This window comes from Neopelma chrysocephalum, unplaced genomic scaffold, assembly GCF_003984885.1.
Source record: "Neopelma chrysocephalum unplaced genomic scaffold, ASM398488v2 Primary Assembly neopelma1_97017, whole genome shotgun sequence".
Taxonomy (NCBI): Eukaryota; Metazoa; Chordata; class Aves; order Passeriformes; family Pipridae; genus Neopelma; species Neopelma chrysocephalum.
The window spans coordinates 230018-248739 of NW_020925659.1; the positions used below are offsets into that span (position 1 = coordinate 230018).

At 38.0% G+C, this 18722-nt stretch overlaps 1 long non-coding RNA gene across 1 annotated transcript; it reads right to left on the reverse strand.

Moving 5' to 3' along the window:
* Positions 1-13893: 13893 nt before the first annotated feature.
* Positions 13894-15174, reverse strand: LOC113961038. The gene is made up of 2 exons (XR_003532175.1): positions 15137-15174; positions 13894-14617 (listed from the first exon to the last, which is right to left on the reverse strand). It is a non-coding gene; the product is annotated as an uncharacterized LOC113961038 (long non-coding RNA).
* Positions 15175-18722: the final 3548 nt, after the last annotated feature.

Below are 18722 nucleotides of genomic sequence, written 5' to 3' on the forward strand. Positions count from 1 at the left end.
AGGAAACTACAGGCCACTCAGGCTCACCCCCATCCCTGGGAAGGTGATGGAACAGCTTATCCTGGTTGTCATTTACAAACAGGTGGAGGAAAGGGAGGTTATTGGGAATAGTCAACACGGATTCAGCAAGGGGAAATCGTGCTTGAGCAACCTGATAGCCTTCTGTGCTAGAATTACTGTCCATGTAGGTGGGGGAGGAGCAGTAGGTGTTGCCTGCCTTGACTTCAACAAAGCTTTTGATATTGTCTCCCCCAACATCCTCATAGGTGAGCTCTGGAGATCTGGGTTAGAGGAGTGGCAGTGAGGTGGATTGAGAATTGCATGTCATAGTTCAGAGGGTTGCTGCCTGTAGGAGCTGAGAAAAAAACCCTACAGAGCAGTTTAATTAGAGGTGAGATAAGAAAATGTTTAATTTGTGCCCAGTCATAAGATTACAAGATGCCCTGGTTGTGTACAGGTGTTACAATTTATAGTATTGTCTGTCCAATCCCAAGTGTTTCCACCCCGTAGCTTTTGTCCTGGTCCACCCCCGTCCCACCCCCTTGGAATTGGGGCTGGGGGCTTTTCTTCGTCATCTTCATCTTCTTCAGAGCACAAAGGGTACACGGTCACCCAGTTCTTGACTGTACTTTTGCGGTTCAGGCCAAGGTACAAATGTCCTTAAACAAAAGGGCCTATTCTAAAAGAGAGACTAAACATTTTCTGCTGGAATTCAGGGGATATTGATATGGGAGCATGGAATGGGGTATGTAGGGGTTGAGGAATGTGTAAACTACTGTGTTAAAGGGTAAAGGAATAAGGGCTGCTGCTTCTAAAATCTACTTCTACTTATATAACTACTTATAAAACTTATGAAAATTAGAAAAATCAAAAAACTAGAAGAATCTTAAGGCATCAACACTGCCTCCCCCGACATCCTCACAGGTGAGCTCAGGAGGTCTGGGTTAGGGGAGTGACAGTGAGGTGGATTGAGAACTGCATGTCATGGTTCAGAGGCTCATGATCAGAAGTGCAGAGCTGAGTTGAAGGCCTGTAGTCAGCGGTGTTTCCAGTTCTTGTTTTATTACAGATCAATGACCTGGATGACGGGGCAGAGTGTGGCCTCAGCAAGCTTGGGAGCAAAACTGGGAGCAGTGTCTGACCCACCAGAAGTTTGTGTGGTCATTCAGTAAGACCTGAGCAGGCTGCAGTTCAATAAAGGCAAATAACCCCAGAGGAATAACCCCAGTTATAATGCACCAGTACAGGCTGGGGACTGACCTCCTGGAAAGCAGCTCTGCAGAGAAGGACCTGGAGGACCTGGTGTACAAAAAGCTGTCCATGAGCCAGCAGTGTGTCCTCGTGGCCAAAAAGGCTAGTGATGTCCTTGCCTGCATCAGGAAGAGCATTGTCAGCAAGTCACAGGAAAGGTTCCTGCCATTCTACTCAGCCCTGGTGATCCCTGTCTGCATCTGGAATTCTGTGTCCAGTTCTGGGCTTACCAGTTCAAAACAGAAAAGGAAGCGCTGGAGCAGAAAAATAACCAGATTAATAAAATCTCACTGGATGTCAGCATAAAAGGAGAAATTTGGTCGAATGTCCGAGCAAATGTGAGCTTGAGATTTGGTCAGACAGTTCTTATAATTGTTGGTAATGAATATTCATGAAAAATCTTGGTCTCATAAAATTAAGTGGTTAATTAGCAAACTTTTTATTGGAAGCATCTCTATACAAATTGGTAGACACAAAAACATGTTGAAATGAGGCATGTTGATAGGACAGATTGATTCTCAGTGACTCGGGGTTTGTGTTTAGATACGGTTATTTATAGATTTAAATGCAGCCACTGCTGCAGAGACCATTCACACTGCTGCATGAGGAAACACAGTGAAGAAGCCAGTTATGATAGAATTTATTGTTACAAGTGGTGTGGTAATGCCAGTTATTATCACCATTGCATGGAAATAGTTTTATGACTGTACAGCTTAGCAGTAATAGATGTTTTGCCACTGCGATTGGAATTAGCTTGTGTCCTTCTGGAATTAACTTAAGCTGCTCTATCCAGATCTAATGCATCGACAAGGCTGCTGGAATGGGAGCTGACTAGGTGGAGAAATGATGGAAAACACATCTCTTTTACACAGGGGACAAGCTATTCTAGGTAGGTTGTGTGAGGACTCTTGCAGTGATGACAGGAAGCTGAACAGGAGCCAGAGTGTGCCCAGGTGGCCAAGAAGGCCAATGGATCCTGGCCTGGAGCAGGAACAGTGTGGCCAACAGGTCCAGGGAAGTGATTCTTGCCCTGGACTCAGCACTGGTGAGGCCACCCCTGGAGTGCTGTGTCCAGCTCTGGGCCCTCAGCTCAGGAAGGACATTGAGGGGCTGGAGCAGGTCCAGAGGAGAGCAACGAGGCTGGGGAAGGGACTGGAGCACAAGTGCTGTGAGGAGAGGCTGAGGGAGCTGGGGCTGTTCAGCCTGGAGAAGAGGAGGCTCAGGGGAGACCTCCTCACTCTCTGCAACTCCCTGACAGGAGGGGGGAGCCAGGGGGGGCTTGGTCTCTTTTCCCAGGCAACTCTCAGCAAGACAAGAGGGCTCAGGGTCTTCAGCTGTGCCAGGGGAGGTTTAGGTTGGAGATTAGGAAGAAATTCTTTGCAGAGAGGGTGATCAGCCATTGGAATGGGCTGCCCAGGGAAGTGGTGGATTCTCCATCCCTGGAGGTTTTTAAGGTGAGACTGGATGTGGCATCAGTGCCATGGGCTGGGAACCACAGCAGGGTTGGATCAAGGGTTGGACTCGATGATCTTGGAGGTCCCTTCCAACCCAGCTGATTCTGTGATTCTATGGTTCTATGATTCTATGGTTCTATGATACACTCCTTGAACAGCCAGGCATCTTTCTGAGTTGTGGTGGTAATTGCCAAAATCACCTGATGCAAAACTTCTCAAGCCTTAGCAAGGCACTGTCGTGTGTGTTACAGTGAAGACTGGAATGCAACAGCAAGAAACCACGTGGAGATGAAGAGATGGGGGAAAAAAAAGAGAAATCGTGAACTGAGACATCTGCCCAGTGAGCTGAAGTTTTTCAAAACCTTTATCTTTTGATGCTGTGCCAAGGAGAAGCTCTGTAAGGTGCTGTGTTGTTCCATTAGAAGAGATGAACAGAGAAGAATCACCTACCAAGAGACAGGGACTACAACCGTTTCTGACTATTTTGGCACAGCAGCTGAGCAAAATGTTTATCAGAGGACTTCAAAACATGAAGGGCACAGGACATAAAAAGCAGTTCAATTTATGCTTCGATTAATTATTTAACCTGTTTCTTCCTCCAGTGAATGCTGCAATTTCTTTGAAAGATGTCTTATGTGGTGGTTTAGAAGTGCATTTATTGTAACAGTATGCTCTGAATAATTGTATTTCATATAGTTTCCATGCTATTTTGTGTTCTTATCTAGGATGCTGAATACATGTTTGACTGTGATTCTTCATTAGAATTTGCTGGCATCACTTCTCTTCCTTGCCATTCATTATTAGCTTGGCATCATCTGATTTGGCACAATAAAGTTACTTTAATCTGATATCAATAAATGAAATTCAAAATAGCTGCTTGCTGTGGCCCAGCTGTGGAAATTTCCCTCATGACCCTTCTCACCAGGACAGGCAGGGCATTAAATTGACTTTATTTATTCATGTGATTGTTAAGCAATGAATTTGATTACTTTATTTTATAATAGTTCTGTTACACTCGTTGAGTGCCTAAGTGAATGGATAGCATTGCCAGTTGTTATGATTTTGTAATAAACCAGAAATAGTACAGCTAGAAAGAGAGAAATAATACTTTTATCTCAGGAGAAACAAGTGGAAAATTACTTTATATAGAATAGTTCATATAGATATACATAACAACATTTTGATAAAGGATGATTTATTCAGCTTTTTGTCTGTGTTACTTCTCAGCTAACCTAGCTATAATGGAACAAAAAACTTAATTGTTGCAAACTTTAAGCTGTTTATCAAGCTTCCTTGCTAATATAAATACAGTGAAATAGAAATATTATATACCATTGAATTGATTTAGATGTATTTTGATTTGTTTCAAAATATTCTCCCATCATGAGCCTACAGTAATTTATTTTTTTTTAGCCCACTTGAATAATGGAAGAAATATAGAAATATAGAAATATAGTCTCCCTTTTGTATACAGTCCTTGTGAGTTTTGAAAGTAATAATCAATACATAATTCTTTCCAGATTCTATTGGAAGAAAACAAAGGTCCCTTTGTTCTTCTTGGAAATGGACATGAGTAATTTTATTTGAACCCTCTGTCTTAAAGCAGGGTATTGTCTCTATCAAAAATAAGCAGGTCAATTAAACAAGGATAAGCATTTATCAGTGTCATAAATAGATATTGGATTTCATTTTTCCTATGGGCATCAGGCAGTTTATTATTGGACAGTGTCCCATTGCACTGGAATTGATGTTTGCTTTTCTTTCTGTACTACCTTTTCTTGGTTTTTTGAATGTGTTGCTCTGAGATTTCAGGAAGTTCAAGAAAAAAGGTGAATATCTGTACATAAATGCCAAATTGATCAAAAGTTTTAGGGAACCACGTTATCATGTATGTATCTATATATATTTACTTATTCTATGAAGTTCCCTTGGTTTCATTTTATACCTGCTGGAATTTAGCAGACAAGTGCCTTTTGTCACTGACCATATCCACACATTTTCTACTTTGCACAGGTTCTAATCTTTGACAAATTTAGATTTACTCAGCAAGAATATATTTTAAAACACCAGAAATGTAAACACAAAGTGGATAGTGATCTATGTAATTTTTATAAAAACTAACAAAACACATTAAAAGCAATAGCCAATTACATGAGTTGTGAGTGACACCAATAAATGTTCACTCTGAGGAATAAAAAAAAATAAATTTTTGCCTTGTATCAGTTCCGCTCCAGTACAGCCCCTGTATATCCATCCTTGCAGAGATCCTTACAGCAACCAGTAATAACCAAATATGGAGTATATGGAGAATTTATTGATGTAGGCAAATTCCTTTTGTCGTGGTTTGAGACCCCCAAAAATCCAATTTCCAAGTCCAAGCCCCCCTCCCACAATTTGCTTCAGTGTGAGAGGGTTTTCCAGACATAACATCAGACTCAGTATGGGAAGAAGGGAATTGTATTACAATTATTACTTAATTAAATACTATAATACATTATATACACAATCCTAAGTATCTCTCCTATGGTAAACACCTTTGTTACACGGGATATATCAATATCTATATGCCAATATACCTATAGCTACTATAAATGGAAACTCCTGAACTATTATGCTGTTTGCCATTGTAAGGTTGCTCAGAATTAAAAGAAAACACAAATAAAGAATGTTATTTCAGGATGGCTGAGGTTAAAAATCTATGTGTGACTACACAGCACAACAGTTTCTGAACTATAAATGTGAAATATCTGAAGAATTTTTCTGTTTGAGCAGCTCAAGGCATGGTTGCTGCTGTCTTTTAAAGCACTGATTGATAACCACCTGTTTATCTGAATACACAAATTATTTTGATTTTGATACTGCAGGGAGGATTGGGCTGTTGAGCTGTTGCTGATATTCCTGAAGAAATCACTTTTCCTAAATGATGGGCCCAAGAGCTGACTGTGGTCACCTGGCTGACAAATCTTGAGATGTAACTGTGATTGATTTGTTTCAATATTTGTCGTGAGAAGAATGTCCTGAAAAAGCAATCACTATCAATAGGATTTTCTTGAAGAAGTAAAATATGTGTATTTGTGCTGCCATGAACAGTAAAATGCATAAGTTAAATAGCTGAGGAAATCAGAAATGATGGAAATATTTGTACACAGATGTAGATCTCAGAGTGGGATGTTGATGATGATATGCACTGTCACCAGGAGAAAAACTTTATTGTTACGTTAATGTTATTTTTTTTTTTTCTCCCCAGAAAGATGTTTGAAAGAACACATTACTTTCACACTGGTGGTGTTTGAAATTTCTAGATGAAATTGTTAGCAACCTTCTTCACCAAGCACTTCCTGAACCAGTAAAAAGTGTTATTACACCAGGTTCAGTGTTCGGTATGAAATTAGGGTATTAGGGAAGAATGAGTTTTGGGTAATGGATTCCAGCTAAAGCCACAGATGGATTCAATTTAAATGAAATGGTAAGAATCAGTGAAAGACTGTCATTATAACTGATAACTCAGGTAAAGGAACTAGCTGGAAGGAGTGCTCGAGACTAGGAGTTTGGGAATTGGAAAGCATACACTGGAATTTCTGTCCAATTAAGTTCTGAAACCCTCAGGAGTCTGTGTTCCCTAAAAAAAGGAGCAAAAAGCCAGCAGGAGAGGACTTGCCAAAATATGAGAAAACAGCCTTCTCAGGAAGCATATAGAATGCTGAAATAGAAAAAAAAATACAAAACCAAACAACCACAGTGTACACAGATAGAGATACTATTCATCAAAAAAGCACTTTTTAGAGACTTGAAACTTATGGATAGGCCCTAATATAAGAAGCTATTACAGGTCAACAGAATTAGACCTTGCAAATGGTCACAACTAGTAGCAGTGGGTTATTTAGCTCTAGAAACTAAATGATAAGGAAAAATGTGGGAAGCAGATAGGGCATAAAGTGCAAAATTATGTGATGACAGTAATTTCAGCTGTAACCTGATGAGTTAGAATTTATGTCTGTGTAGAACAGCCTGAGTGACTGGTTGGTTCAGACTCATCTCTGTCATTGTGGTGAGGCTGTAAAGCCTGTAATGCACCCTTGGAATGAGTCAGGAAAGCTATTTCTGGAAGAGATGAAATAAGGTCAGCGTTTTTTTGGATAGGGCATTGGTGAGACTTCAAATCTGGAGTGTTAAATATAGTTCAGGTCACATTCAGCAAAGATGGATTTCAGCCTGGAACATTACCTGAGAAGGACTACAAGAAAGATAAGGGGAATGGGGGAGCTTGTTCATGACAGGAGATTTAAAGAGCTCAGTTTGTATAGTATTATAAATTAAAGGTTGAGAGGGATATGACAGATACACATAAATATGTCCAAAGATAAGCATGAAAGAGAAAGTTGAGCTTTTGTGGTGAAAAGGTAACATTAGCAGAAAACAACTGGTCTGAAACAAATGTGCCCTGGAAGTTCATGTTAGAAAAACAGAGAAGCAGAAGATGGGGGGGAAAAAGCTAAACACCTTAAAGATGTAGATCATCAAGTTTAAAAATCTGTGATACTGTGGTCCATGTTCAGCACACCAAGAGGATTGTTAGGGTTACATGAGGCTCCTTTGTTGGGGCAACAAAATTTTCTTAGTATTTCTCATGGTGTCATTTATTCAAATAGGAATGGTGTGTCTCCTTAAGCCTCCAAAAGGTTAGAATACCAGGCATATTGACCCTATTCCTTGCTCTTTTTACTCTTAGTAGGGGGTGCATTCCCAAACTGCTTCTCGTTCTGTTAACTCTAAAATGCTTTTGCTGCTATTTCTTCCCTCAGACACACTATTGTCTCTAACCAGTGGGATAGCTCACTTTGAATTTTTATTTTCTCTGCTTATCACCTCTCAGTGTTTGACTTAAGACCAGTATCTGAACATTGGAGAACAGTTCTAGACCAACATACTGTCCTGAGAGCCAAAGCAAAAAGCAACCCACTCCTTCCTGTCGAGGTGTAACAAACTACTTAACCACACAATATATAACCTGTGCTGTGTATAAAGTAAATTCCTAGTTTGTCCACACCTCCTTCACATTTCTTTAAGTAGAAATGGTGCATTGAGGAGCTAAAGGGATCCTCTCTGTTTGACAGGAGATATTCATTTTCCCTTCACATCAAACACAAAAGAAACGTGGTGGGGAAAAACAATTTGTTAAGCTGCTGTTTTAGTACATGGTGTTTAGGCAACTGTGTTCAGCATATTTCTTTCTATCAAAGGGTTCCAGTTCTAAGTGAAGGAACCTAAGCAAGAATGATAGCCTGATTATTCCTCTCTCTTTTAGGAGAAACTGAGACAATCTGGACAACGAAGTTTCAACCAAATAAGGATCAGTAGGAAGAAATTCTTGAGGCTGCAGTTCTTCCTGGATATCTGAACAGTTTTGGGTATGGATGAGACTTGAGTAAAAAGTTAGGCTGGGGTCAGGTTGAGGATGGTTATAGGAGTTTATAACTATAAATGCATTCCTATCACAATGACTTTATACCAAATGTGACACAATTCCCATGTTAGGAGGTACACAGGTTTGTTACACAGGTTATTGTTTTGTCACATAGATTATTGTTTTGTCCAGCTGTTTTTGCTGTTCTCAAGAAAAGCAAATGTCCTCTCCTTCTAGTGATCCCATAGGAGCTCAAAAGTAACAATCCAGGGAATCAAGCTTCTGGTTACAATCAACTGATTTGCTTTTATGAAAAATGTCCCTCAGTATCTCCCCTTATCCTGGACCTTTCTCGACAGTGGTGATTAATCCACATTTATGGAAACAGTCACTTTAAATTTTGTATTTTCAGTTTATTTCTCTTCAAAACCAAGCTAAAAATCCCCAGCTGAATCTTTCGTAAATGTCAATGCCACTAAACTCAAAAGAAAATTATTTTGGCAAACAGGCAAGTCTTATGCTCTCTTTCCCAGGCAGCTCACGAGAAAAGATAGAACTACAACAAATGTGGAAATGGTTATGTATGAATGCTTCCCTTACTGACACAGGTGTTGAAAGCCTGAATAATGGAAAAAAGTTTTGTCTGCAGTTTTGTAAAAGTCTTTCTAATGTAAAATCCAAATTTTTTCTAATTTGTGTGTGTGTGTGTGTTTTGTTTTTGGTTTTTCTTTTTTTTGTTTGTTTGTTTGTTTTTTTGTTTAATGACATGACTGGTTCACTATCTGAGATTGGAAAGATTGCATGGTGCAGGGTCAGACAGCAAAGTAGACCAACTCTATGTACAGAGAAGTAAGAGCCCTTTTGCTGCAGAATTGCTCCAAATTGCTCCTTTTGAGCTTGGTGTGTCAGATGTTTGCTGAAAGCCACCTGCATTCAGATGCACACCAAAAAGCAGAGAGTTTGAAATGTTAATTCATGGTACTTAAATAAGTTGACATTGCTGGAGTCCTCTAAGTTCTTCAGTGGGAATAATTATCATGGCAGAAACGTGGAAAAGCAGAGAACACCTGCCTGAACACCACGTGAATTTGCTGTGATTACTGGCTTCATAGAGGAGAACTTGTCAATTCAGAGCACCAGAAATTTGTTTACTGTGTTTCCAACATGGATTTTGGAGTGAGGATGGGATTTTCTGTTCTATGTAATTTTTGCCTTTTCTCAGAATGTTCCTTTGAAGTTGGTGAACTAGCAACAGGTGAGAAGTTTTTAATTGATTTGTGAGCATTCAAATAATTATAGCAGAATTCTAATTAAATAATTGATATGGATTCCTTAAATCAGGAGGGCATTAAGTAATTAAACACAATCCTTTTACAGTGAATAAAAACTGCTAGCAGCTGTGATTCTGTGCCAGCCTTGTGATGCAGAAAACCAACAAAGAAACAAAACAAATAATAAAAAAGCCCCAAACAATAAATAGCATATCTTTGTAACATATCCCTGAGACTGCATTCTGCATGAAAAAAATATCAGCAGATTAATGTGGATGTTTTTCAAGCTAATTAAATTGAAGTGCATCATTTCTCATGATGAGTGGCCAGTTACAGAACAGAGGAGTTGGATAGATGGGAAGTACTCAGTGCTGTAAGGACAATCAATACAACTGAAACAATTTCAGTACTAGTCCTGGATCCCAAGATAGGTTTAAATAACTAATAACATTCTGTATAAGAAAACTTAAATCACTGCCACTGCATAAAAATTGGTATTCACTTACAGCCATATAGGATTCTTGTACATTCAGTATAGGAATCTCTGGATATGGATGAGTGGTTGGGCAGCTTTCAACTTTTAATATTTTTGAGATCTAATAAATAGCTCAGTAATGGAAGTTTGTGTTTTAGAATGCCATGATATTACTGTTCTTTGGAAAATAAGCTCTAGTCCTCACTCAGAGAGATGGTTCTCCAGCACAAAGCCACAGCTCTGAGGTGACTTTATTAAGTACCTTGGACCCATTGGGTATTTTAGTGGCATGGATATTTTGGGTGGAGTTTAATCATACGTGCATTTTCAAACCCAATCAAGAATCCACGAATATTTATGTTTCTCCCTGAAATCTCAGGGGAGTTTACTCACAGAAGAGCAGATTTAGGCCCCGCAGAAATCCACTGCTTTTTATTTAATCACTATTTTGATTTAATAGTCAATATACCATGTGCTTTCTACAACTGTCACATGAATACAGCTGATTCCAAAGCTGTGTGGGAAGAACACTCCCTCCCATGAACAGCAAGGTAGGTGATGGCAGTTAAAGCCCTCTCACTGTGATAATCTACATTCTATTCTTCAGCAGAAAGCACCTTCGACTAAATGCATCCAGTATAGAAAACTGTGCCTGCAGGAATTTCATATGGAGGATTTATAGACTATTAGTGTCAAACTGATGATAGGAAAACTATCCAACCTAAGGCATCAATGATAATATACCAGTGATATGCTATATCATTTAAAAATACTGGGATAGAGAAAGAGAGAAATATTTGGGAAGCAGTGGACACAAGCGAGTGCATCACACTCTTATGTTGAAATAATTAATAAAAATGCAACCCATAGCAACCCTACAGAGACACTCTCCTGTTCATCTGCATTTTGTAGGTGATTATTCCACTGTCAGAATAGATCCTAATTTTTCTTCCAGACATACTGAGTTTAACACAGTCTGGACATTCAGTTCAAGTGCAGCATTTTGGGAACATCTGGGAGTGTATGGTATTCCTTGGCATTCCTTCTTGGGCATATGAAAAGCCATGCTAGAGGTTCAGGATTAATACTGTATATTCCTAACCATGCCCAATATATTATGCACGCTTTTTGCAGAGCTCTGCTCTTATTAGCAGCCTGTCACACAGCTGCTTTTGCAAACGTGTGACAGACCATGTGAAGAATAAAAAAACTTCTTTTTATAAAAAAATGTTTTGCAGGGAGACACAGCCACATCCACGATTTCCTTTCTGTCATGGTGTGAAAACAAAAAATCTGTCTCCTATTAACAATGTCTCTGAGTCTTAGGTTGAGGCTTTGTCTGAGAAAAGATTTTTGTCTTCTTTTCTCCCTCTTGTGACTCATCTGCTGATGTTTCACCAGCTGAGACTGAACAGAGTGTGGAAACACAGGCACCCTTTAAGGCTTTCACTTAAACAGGAGATATTCAAAGTTCACTTTTCCTTTATTAAAAGCCACACACTTAACTACAAAGGTACAATCCAATATGCTGGTTGCAATTTGTTCTGAAGGATGTAGTGAAGTATAAACTCAAAATGAAGGCTGAAACATAACGCTTTTCACAAAATAAGACTAGAATGCCAGTCAAACCTACATCTCATTTCTTTTTGGGGTGTTTTAGAAGTATTTAATTATATACAGATAATCAGTTATTGTCGTGTGCAAAGAGGTTTGAATTCTAGTGGTCTCAACTCAGAATAGATTGATTGTTCTTTCTTTTTACAGTTCTTTAAGTATTGTACTGGAAAAAAAGAGGGAGACTGAAACAATCCTAGCTGCTGAGTTGTTAGCTGTGTGTGAGATTCTTGTACACATGACCCTCACAAAATGAAATGTCTTAAATTAGATTGCAGTTGTAGTGATCTTAAAAATGATGGCTCATGTGTCTTGAGTAATGACCAGCACCTTGTTAAGCTTTGGGGAGTCTGTTGTTTGCAATCACTGGTCCAAAGCCTAGTTTATAGTTTCTGGTTATGGGAGCTGGACACTAAGACCTGTTGAGATGGACCAGATGCTTGTCACTGACACAACTTCAAATCCATGGAAAACACTAAGGTACTAGAGTTTATCTGTTCTTTAGAGAGCTGGGGCTGTGTGGAAGTGCAGATTTACAGGTGAACTAAAGTTCCAGAATTTCTATGGGTCCAAGATATGTTGTGGATCAGGCTCTTATCTTCTCAGTCTTAGTTAAAATATAGTCATAATGTTACTTCAAATAAAAAAATGTCAACACTGTGGGGTATTTCAGAGCTGTAATAATTTTGCTCACCTAACAAACAGAAATTATCTATAATGATAAGAATTAAACATACATTATATTATGGGAGTTGGGAAAATATCATCAGTTAAAAAATCCCACTTTATGTATATGTGATAAGATGTGGACATGTTTGTCACTGTCCCACAGGACATCCTTGTCTCCAAATTGCAGAGGCACAGATTTGATGGATGGACCATTCAGGGGGTAAAGAACTGGCTGCATGGCCACACACAAATAGTTGTGGTCAAAAACCATGGCAGAGGGAGTTGGGACTAGATGATTCTTAAAGGTCCATTCCAACCCCTTAACATCCTTTGCACTGTTTTTTTTACATCATGCTATTTGTGAGGTTTTAGTTTCTGATGAATTCTCTGTTACTGAACACTGAAATACAGGAAGGATTTTCTTACTACATGGTTTTTATATCTCCTCCACTCCTAACATTTATCTAGTGTGCTGTTTGATGTCTAAGAAGTGCCTTAAGTTGTTAATGACATCTGTTCCACACGATTCTATGATTCTAAGGGTCATAGTTTGTTCTCTTTCTTTTTTTTTATTTTATTTTAGTTCTCTCCACAAAAACTAACAAATTATTTTTGTTTGCTTAACAATATCCTTCGGTGGAATGTTACATACATTCAGAACAACGTTACTGTGAAATTAAAGAAAATGAAAACAAAGTCTTTGAAGGTTTTGTGAATCTCCAAATAGCAATAATTTGTCATTTCCCTTATGAATATCCAATACTGCTTTCTATATTCCATAATGTTCTTTCAAGTACAATTTTAAATATGTATGTTGTTGCTCTTTAGCAAACACAAAACTTGAATGGCAAGAAATAAGAATTAATTTCACACCTGTGACAGTAATTAAGAAAATCACTGATGCAAACTCCGTGTTCTAAAATAAAGATGGAACAGTGGTTACTTGCAAACTGATAAAGTGGCATCAGTATTTCATGCAGCCACTGAGAAACAATGTAAAATGTGAGAGAGACAGAAAAGAGAGAGATGGGAAAGTAGAAGAGTGCTTCAGCCTGAGTGAACTTTGGCATAACTTGATTTGTAAAGGGCACAAATTGGAGGCAGCCTTTCCCATTTTCTTCAGAGCAATGTAGTGCTTTTTTGAGCTGGCACAGCCTCGTCCCCCCGGTGCAGTTCCTTCCACTGAGGACATTTCTGATGCCAGGTTGGACCCATCAAACCTTGAAGTCCCCCCTGTCAGTCAGGCTGGGCTTCTGGGCCAGAGGAATTTGCACAGGAAAATCATTTCAGGCTCTCTCTTTACAATTTGCATCATGTTCAGAGTTTGGTGTTAGTGTCTCATCTTTTCTGTTTAAATCTTAGCACTGTTTTCTCTTTTATTTCTCTGCATAATGACAATCCTTGCCCGAAGGGTCACAATTTGTATTGCAGTACAAACAGCACAGAGCAATAAAGGGGCAGATCTACAGGACGAAGCTAAAAACGTAAATTCTTCCGTCTTATTTTCTTAGATTACCTGTTTGAGTGTTTCATTATTGTGATTAACCCCTGCTTAAAATTTTGAGTGGATTTCTTAGGGGTAGCAGAGGGAAAAGGAGACCTAAGGGAGCTCACAGTGATATTGGTGACATTCTGTAGGTATTTTATGTAGGCAAAGTTTCTGGACAGAACTTTCAAAGCTGCTTAAAAAAAAAACCCTTGCCTGTAATAGCTTCACAACAACATTTAATAAGACTAAGCTGCCTTTTTTTTTTTTTTCTGAGGCACTTGAATTGCAAATCACTGATCCAAGGTCTTATAAGCCTTGAAGTTCAAGTCAGATTATCAGCGAATATTAGAACATGCAGATGTGAGACGGCCTTTACAAGCTTTAAGATCAAAGAGTCACTGTGCAACCTTCAGAATAATATCATTCTGTCACTCAAGCAAGCATAAGAAGGCTGGAAAAGTTCAGGCTTTCATGCAAACTTTATAACTTCTTTTGCATAAACCAATTTTGACCATAGAAAGCTTGTACGGAACAAAAAGGAGTTCCTACCTTCAAAAAAAATGTATTATCGTTCTTTCTAATGAAACAGAAAAAAAAAATCCCCAAATTTAGCATTATATTTTCTGCATTTATTATATGATTAAAATATCTCTTGATATGTCTGCATTTAAACTTGCTTTTTCAGGCTCAGGTTCCACAGCCTTCAGGGTCTTAGCAGGGGTGCTTTGCATCAGCTCTTGCCTAATGTAGAAATGTAGGATACCTTATCTAAAAAAAAATTAAAAAGTTAATAAAAATTACAAGTTTTTTGTTAAAGTGTTAATAGGTCCAGTAGAATACATCAGATTACTTGTTTGCTTAATACACAGCAGGTTCAGAAATGCTTTGCTGGGTCAGGTTTTTAGAGTTCAACACATTCTGATGGGGTCTGCTGTCCAAATTTTACTGGAACTTTTTTGTGTCCAGACTTATTATCTTCTTTCTACAGAGCTGTGAAAGAGAGGAACATCAGATCACTCAGTCTTTACACCATCATTACAAATATATGAAGCTTAAATATGTATCACAGCTGATGAAGGAAAATATTTTCCCTGGCAGAGGAATAATAATATATTTGGACAGGACTTACTTTTAAGTACTTTTACCCCATTTGTTTTATTGGGGTTACACGAGTCCATAACATCAAAATGGGGTTTTCAGTAACCCATTGCCATTTAATTTATAATACAGAAGATTTTTTTCCTAACAGGATCTTCTTTAAATTCCTTTCTTTCATGAGAAAAGGAGCTTGGATATTAGTGGCTTCTATAATTTCTACTGGAAAAGCAGGGGCAAGTTATTCTGCCCCATATTTTATTAATTGCTGATCTGCTGTCTCCAGGACTATTTTATGGCTACTAAGTAGTCAGAATTAGTGCCAGTGTCTGGCTGAGATTCTGATAACAATTACTTAATTAGAAGATATCCCTGGATGTATTTCTACCGATAGTAATATTCAAGATGACTTACTGGTGTCATTATCCCCTTCCACTGGTCTCTATATGTTTTCTTCAGAGTAGTTTCTGGAGCATAAAACTGCAATGAACTAGTAATGCAAATGCATACACAGTAATTTCATCCTCTCCCTCTTGTTAGCTTTAAGAACAGCAGTAAAACAGATTATATAGTTTTTGTAAGGTCATTGTAATTTTTTCAAAACTTTGAATCAAGCAAAGGAAAATGTGGTTTTCTATTGAGTTTCTCATAATGTTGTTACTGCACTTTTCCTTGAGGACCTTTTATAAACCTCTGAGCAAAAAGAGAGTATTTTCAGAAATTCTTGACTACATACCAGCCTGCAATTGATAACTGTCTTTTTGTTAGGACTTACGCAGGCCTGTTGGTAGAGAAAAGTTCTCCTCTCTACCAGGAAGAGGCATAATGCTATGCCCAAGCTTTTGTTCCCTGTTCCTTGTCCATGAAGAGTTCTTTTTCTGTTACACCTTTGGAAAACTGAATAGGTTGAGAGGGATTTTAAAGCTGAAAATGCAGTTTACGTCTGTTTAAGTGTTCTCATGTGACACAAAGTCAAGGAGGCAGCACCAGCCTCAGTTGCTGTTGCTGCAGAAATAAAGTACTTGAAATAGGGTCAGGTAGAGGCTGAATTCAGTATAAGGCAGAGTTGTACAAGAAACCAGCCTCTGAGAGTCAGTGGTTGGGTGGAAAAGAGGGAAATCTCCTTTTTCTGTCTCCAAAATCTGATTTCATGCTAATCCAGCTATTGCTTCCTGTTCAGTTTGGAATGACACAGGAATGTTTTATAATTTTTTGTATATATATTATTTTGTATATATATTATTTTTTGTGCAAATAATATTTTGTACCAACGGTGGTTGCATGCTGTAGGAAGAGGGTCACTCATCCCAAAAATTTCCCTCCCCAAGTATTCCCCAACAGATGGGAATATATTGGACAGAGATATTCTATTATTTTCCACATACATGAAGAGCTAATGAGCATTCTCACGATGTTTAAAGGTTCTAGAATCCATTATTTTTTCCTGAACGTGACCAGAGTCTGTAACTCTAATTTTGACATAGATATTTCAATTATTATCTGTAGTATTAATAGTTTTACATTTGCAATTTGATGGTTTTGGATGACCCTGATTTTTGTTTTCGATCAGGGTTGCTTGAGACTTCTGGTCTCAGAGTTTTGGTGTGATAAGGATCCACTCTTTCTATTAAATCAAAGTGCATGTGGATATTCCAGCAACCTTTCATCTAAATACTGTGAAATGCAACAGCAATTGACCTTTAAGTGTATGTAGAAAAAAAAAAGCAGCTTCTGTTTGTAAAGCAAGGGTATTTTTCACTTAGCTGAATACGGTCTTTTAGTTTTTGGCTTTCAAATAGAGTTGGCAAAGGGTGGAGAATGGCTCCATAAGCAAGCATCCATACCAGTAAAAAAAAATGGTTAGGAGTCTTCAAGGAATAAATCACATTTATGTACTTGGGTGCTGAAATGTGGACCAAATGTGAATCTTTGGGAAAGAGATCCACTGTTATTAAAATAGCAGTAGAACAGCACCGTGCTTGGATCCAAAACCTTGATATGACTTTTATCTATTTTTAAAAGAATCTTAGAGGAGGAGGGAGGGTAGCAAGAGCATGGTAGACCAGCAGGACTGCTTTTCCTATTTTGGCTTTTTTTAATTTTTATTTATTTGTTTTTTAATTTTGAAAAAAATACTGCTCTGCCTCTCTGTACACCCCTAAGGTTGGTGTCTCCAGTTTCACCTCCATGGAATGATTGATTATTTAGTATAAAACTGTCCTTCTGCACGTTTCCTTTCATGATTTCATTGTAGTCATGATCTGATGTGATCTGTAGTCCTGGATCTTGGGTGCCAAAACAGTGGTACATATTTTGGGCCTCAAGTAATGCTTCTCTCACAGAATATTATAAGTTGGAAGGGACCCCCAAAGATCCTCAAGTCCAATTCCTAAGTGAATAGTCCATATATGAGTCTATATTTTCCAGGTATTTTTACAAAAGATATAAAGCAACAACAATTAGAGCAACAAGAAGCATAAGGGAGATAAAAAGAAGTGAAGGGGAAGGGGGAAAAAAAATGGGTGAGTTTTATCTAGCAGAGGAAATTCTACTGATTTACTTCTGCTTTTTTTTTATTCTGATTCCACCCAGATTTACATTCTGTTGAAATAATGACACGCTGAAGTATTGAGATATGTTTTGAATTTTGAGATGACTTAAATAGCCTGTCATGATGACTGACTAGTCTAGTGCATGGAAACAGAATGGTAAGTAAGAGGAAATGCAGTGGAAGTTGCATGTTTTTATCTATATTCTTACTTGAAATTAGGACAGTTGTCAGAGAAGCTTTGGCTTAGTTTTGGAACTAATCAGAAAAAAGCTATTATTTCTAACAGTCATATCTATCCTTTGTATTACACAGGATGAAAGAGAAGCTTAAATGTCAGTTTAGAGAAAATTGGAATAAAATATAGACAGTGCCTGCTCATGGCAGTGGGGTTGAAATTACATGCTTTTTAAGGTCCCTTCCAACCCAAACCATTTTATGATTCTTTGATTTCATGATAATCTAGTGCAGTTTAGCCTTGTTTCCTACTTGAACTGTCACATACTTAGACAAGCATTAATATTAGTGAATTTTAAAGTCCTGCAGAATTTCAAGAGTTGATCAAATTCTGTGTGACTGAAACCACACTGTGGACACAGACAACTTTTGCTGTGCACGGTTTCAGGTTCTTAAGCAAAAATCAGTTTTTTCCTTTGGGTTTTTTTTCCTTTGCATTTTACTTTTTTAAGTACAGTTTAAGGATACAAGGTGTCTTTTTTTTTTTGCCCTCTCACTCACACCAGCAGAGGCTCCATGCTCTTATTTTTATGCAGCTTTTGATGGGACTTTTTGCAAGTACTAAACACAGTATTTCTTCTGATCTAAAAATTATATGCAAGCATTAAGAGATGAAAGTAGTGGCATGGCTTTATCCAATAACCTCAGCCAATGATGGACAAAAATGATCACTTGCTTGGTCTAGGCAGAGAGGAGAAACCCATCATATAGGGGTTTTATAAACATATATATAAATATATATCTCATATATATATATATATCATATACCTACCTTGCAAATATGCATGGAAATTGCCAGCCCATGCAAAAAAATGACTCATTGCCACCCCATCATTCTAATTGAAGAACCAGTAATATTTTGCTTGTTTCAGTCCCTTCTTGGATGAATTGATGAATGTGTTATTTCATGTATTGCAGTCTATTAATTTGCCCTATGGGTTTCTGTCATCAGAGGAATAATAAGGGGTTAAGGCTTTTCTTTTAGTCACAGGAGCCTCCAGAGGGTGATCTATGCTTTAATTTTCACCCTGGCATGACTACAATGGATATCAATCCTGTGGTCTGCAATTTCTGTGCATATGACTACTGTTAAAATAACAATAATAATAAAAAAAAAATAAAAAAATGTGTAACTTCCACGGTAATTGGCCCAAACACTATTGCTTACAGTTGTGATGTCTTGTATTAGGGAAATAAAAGAGAATATTTAAATGA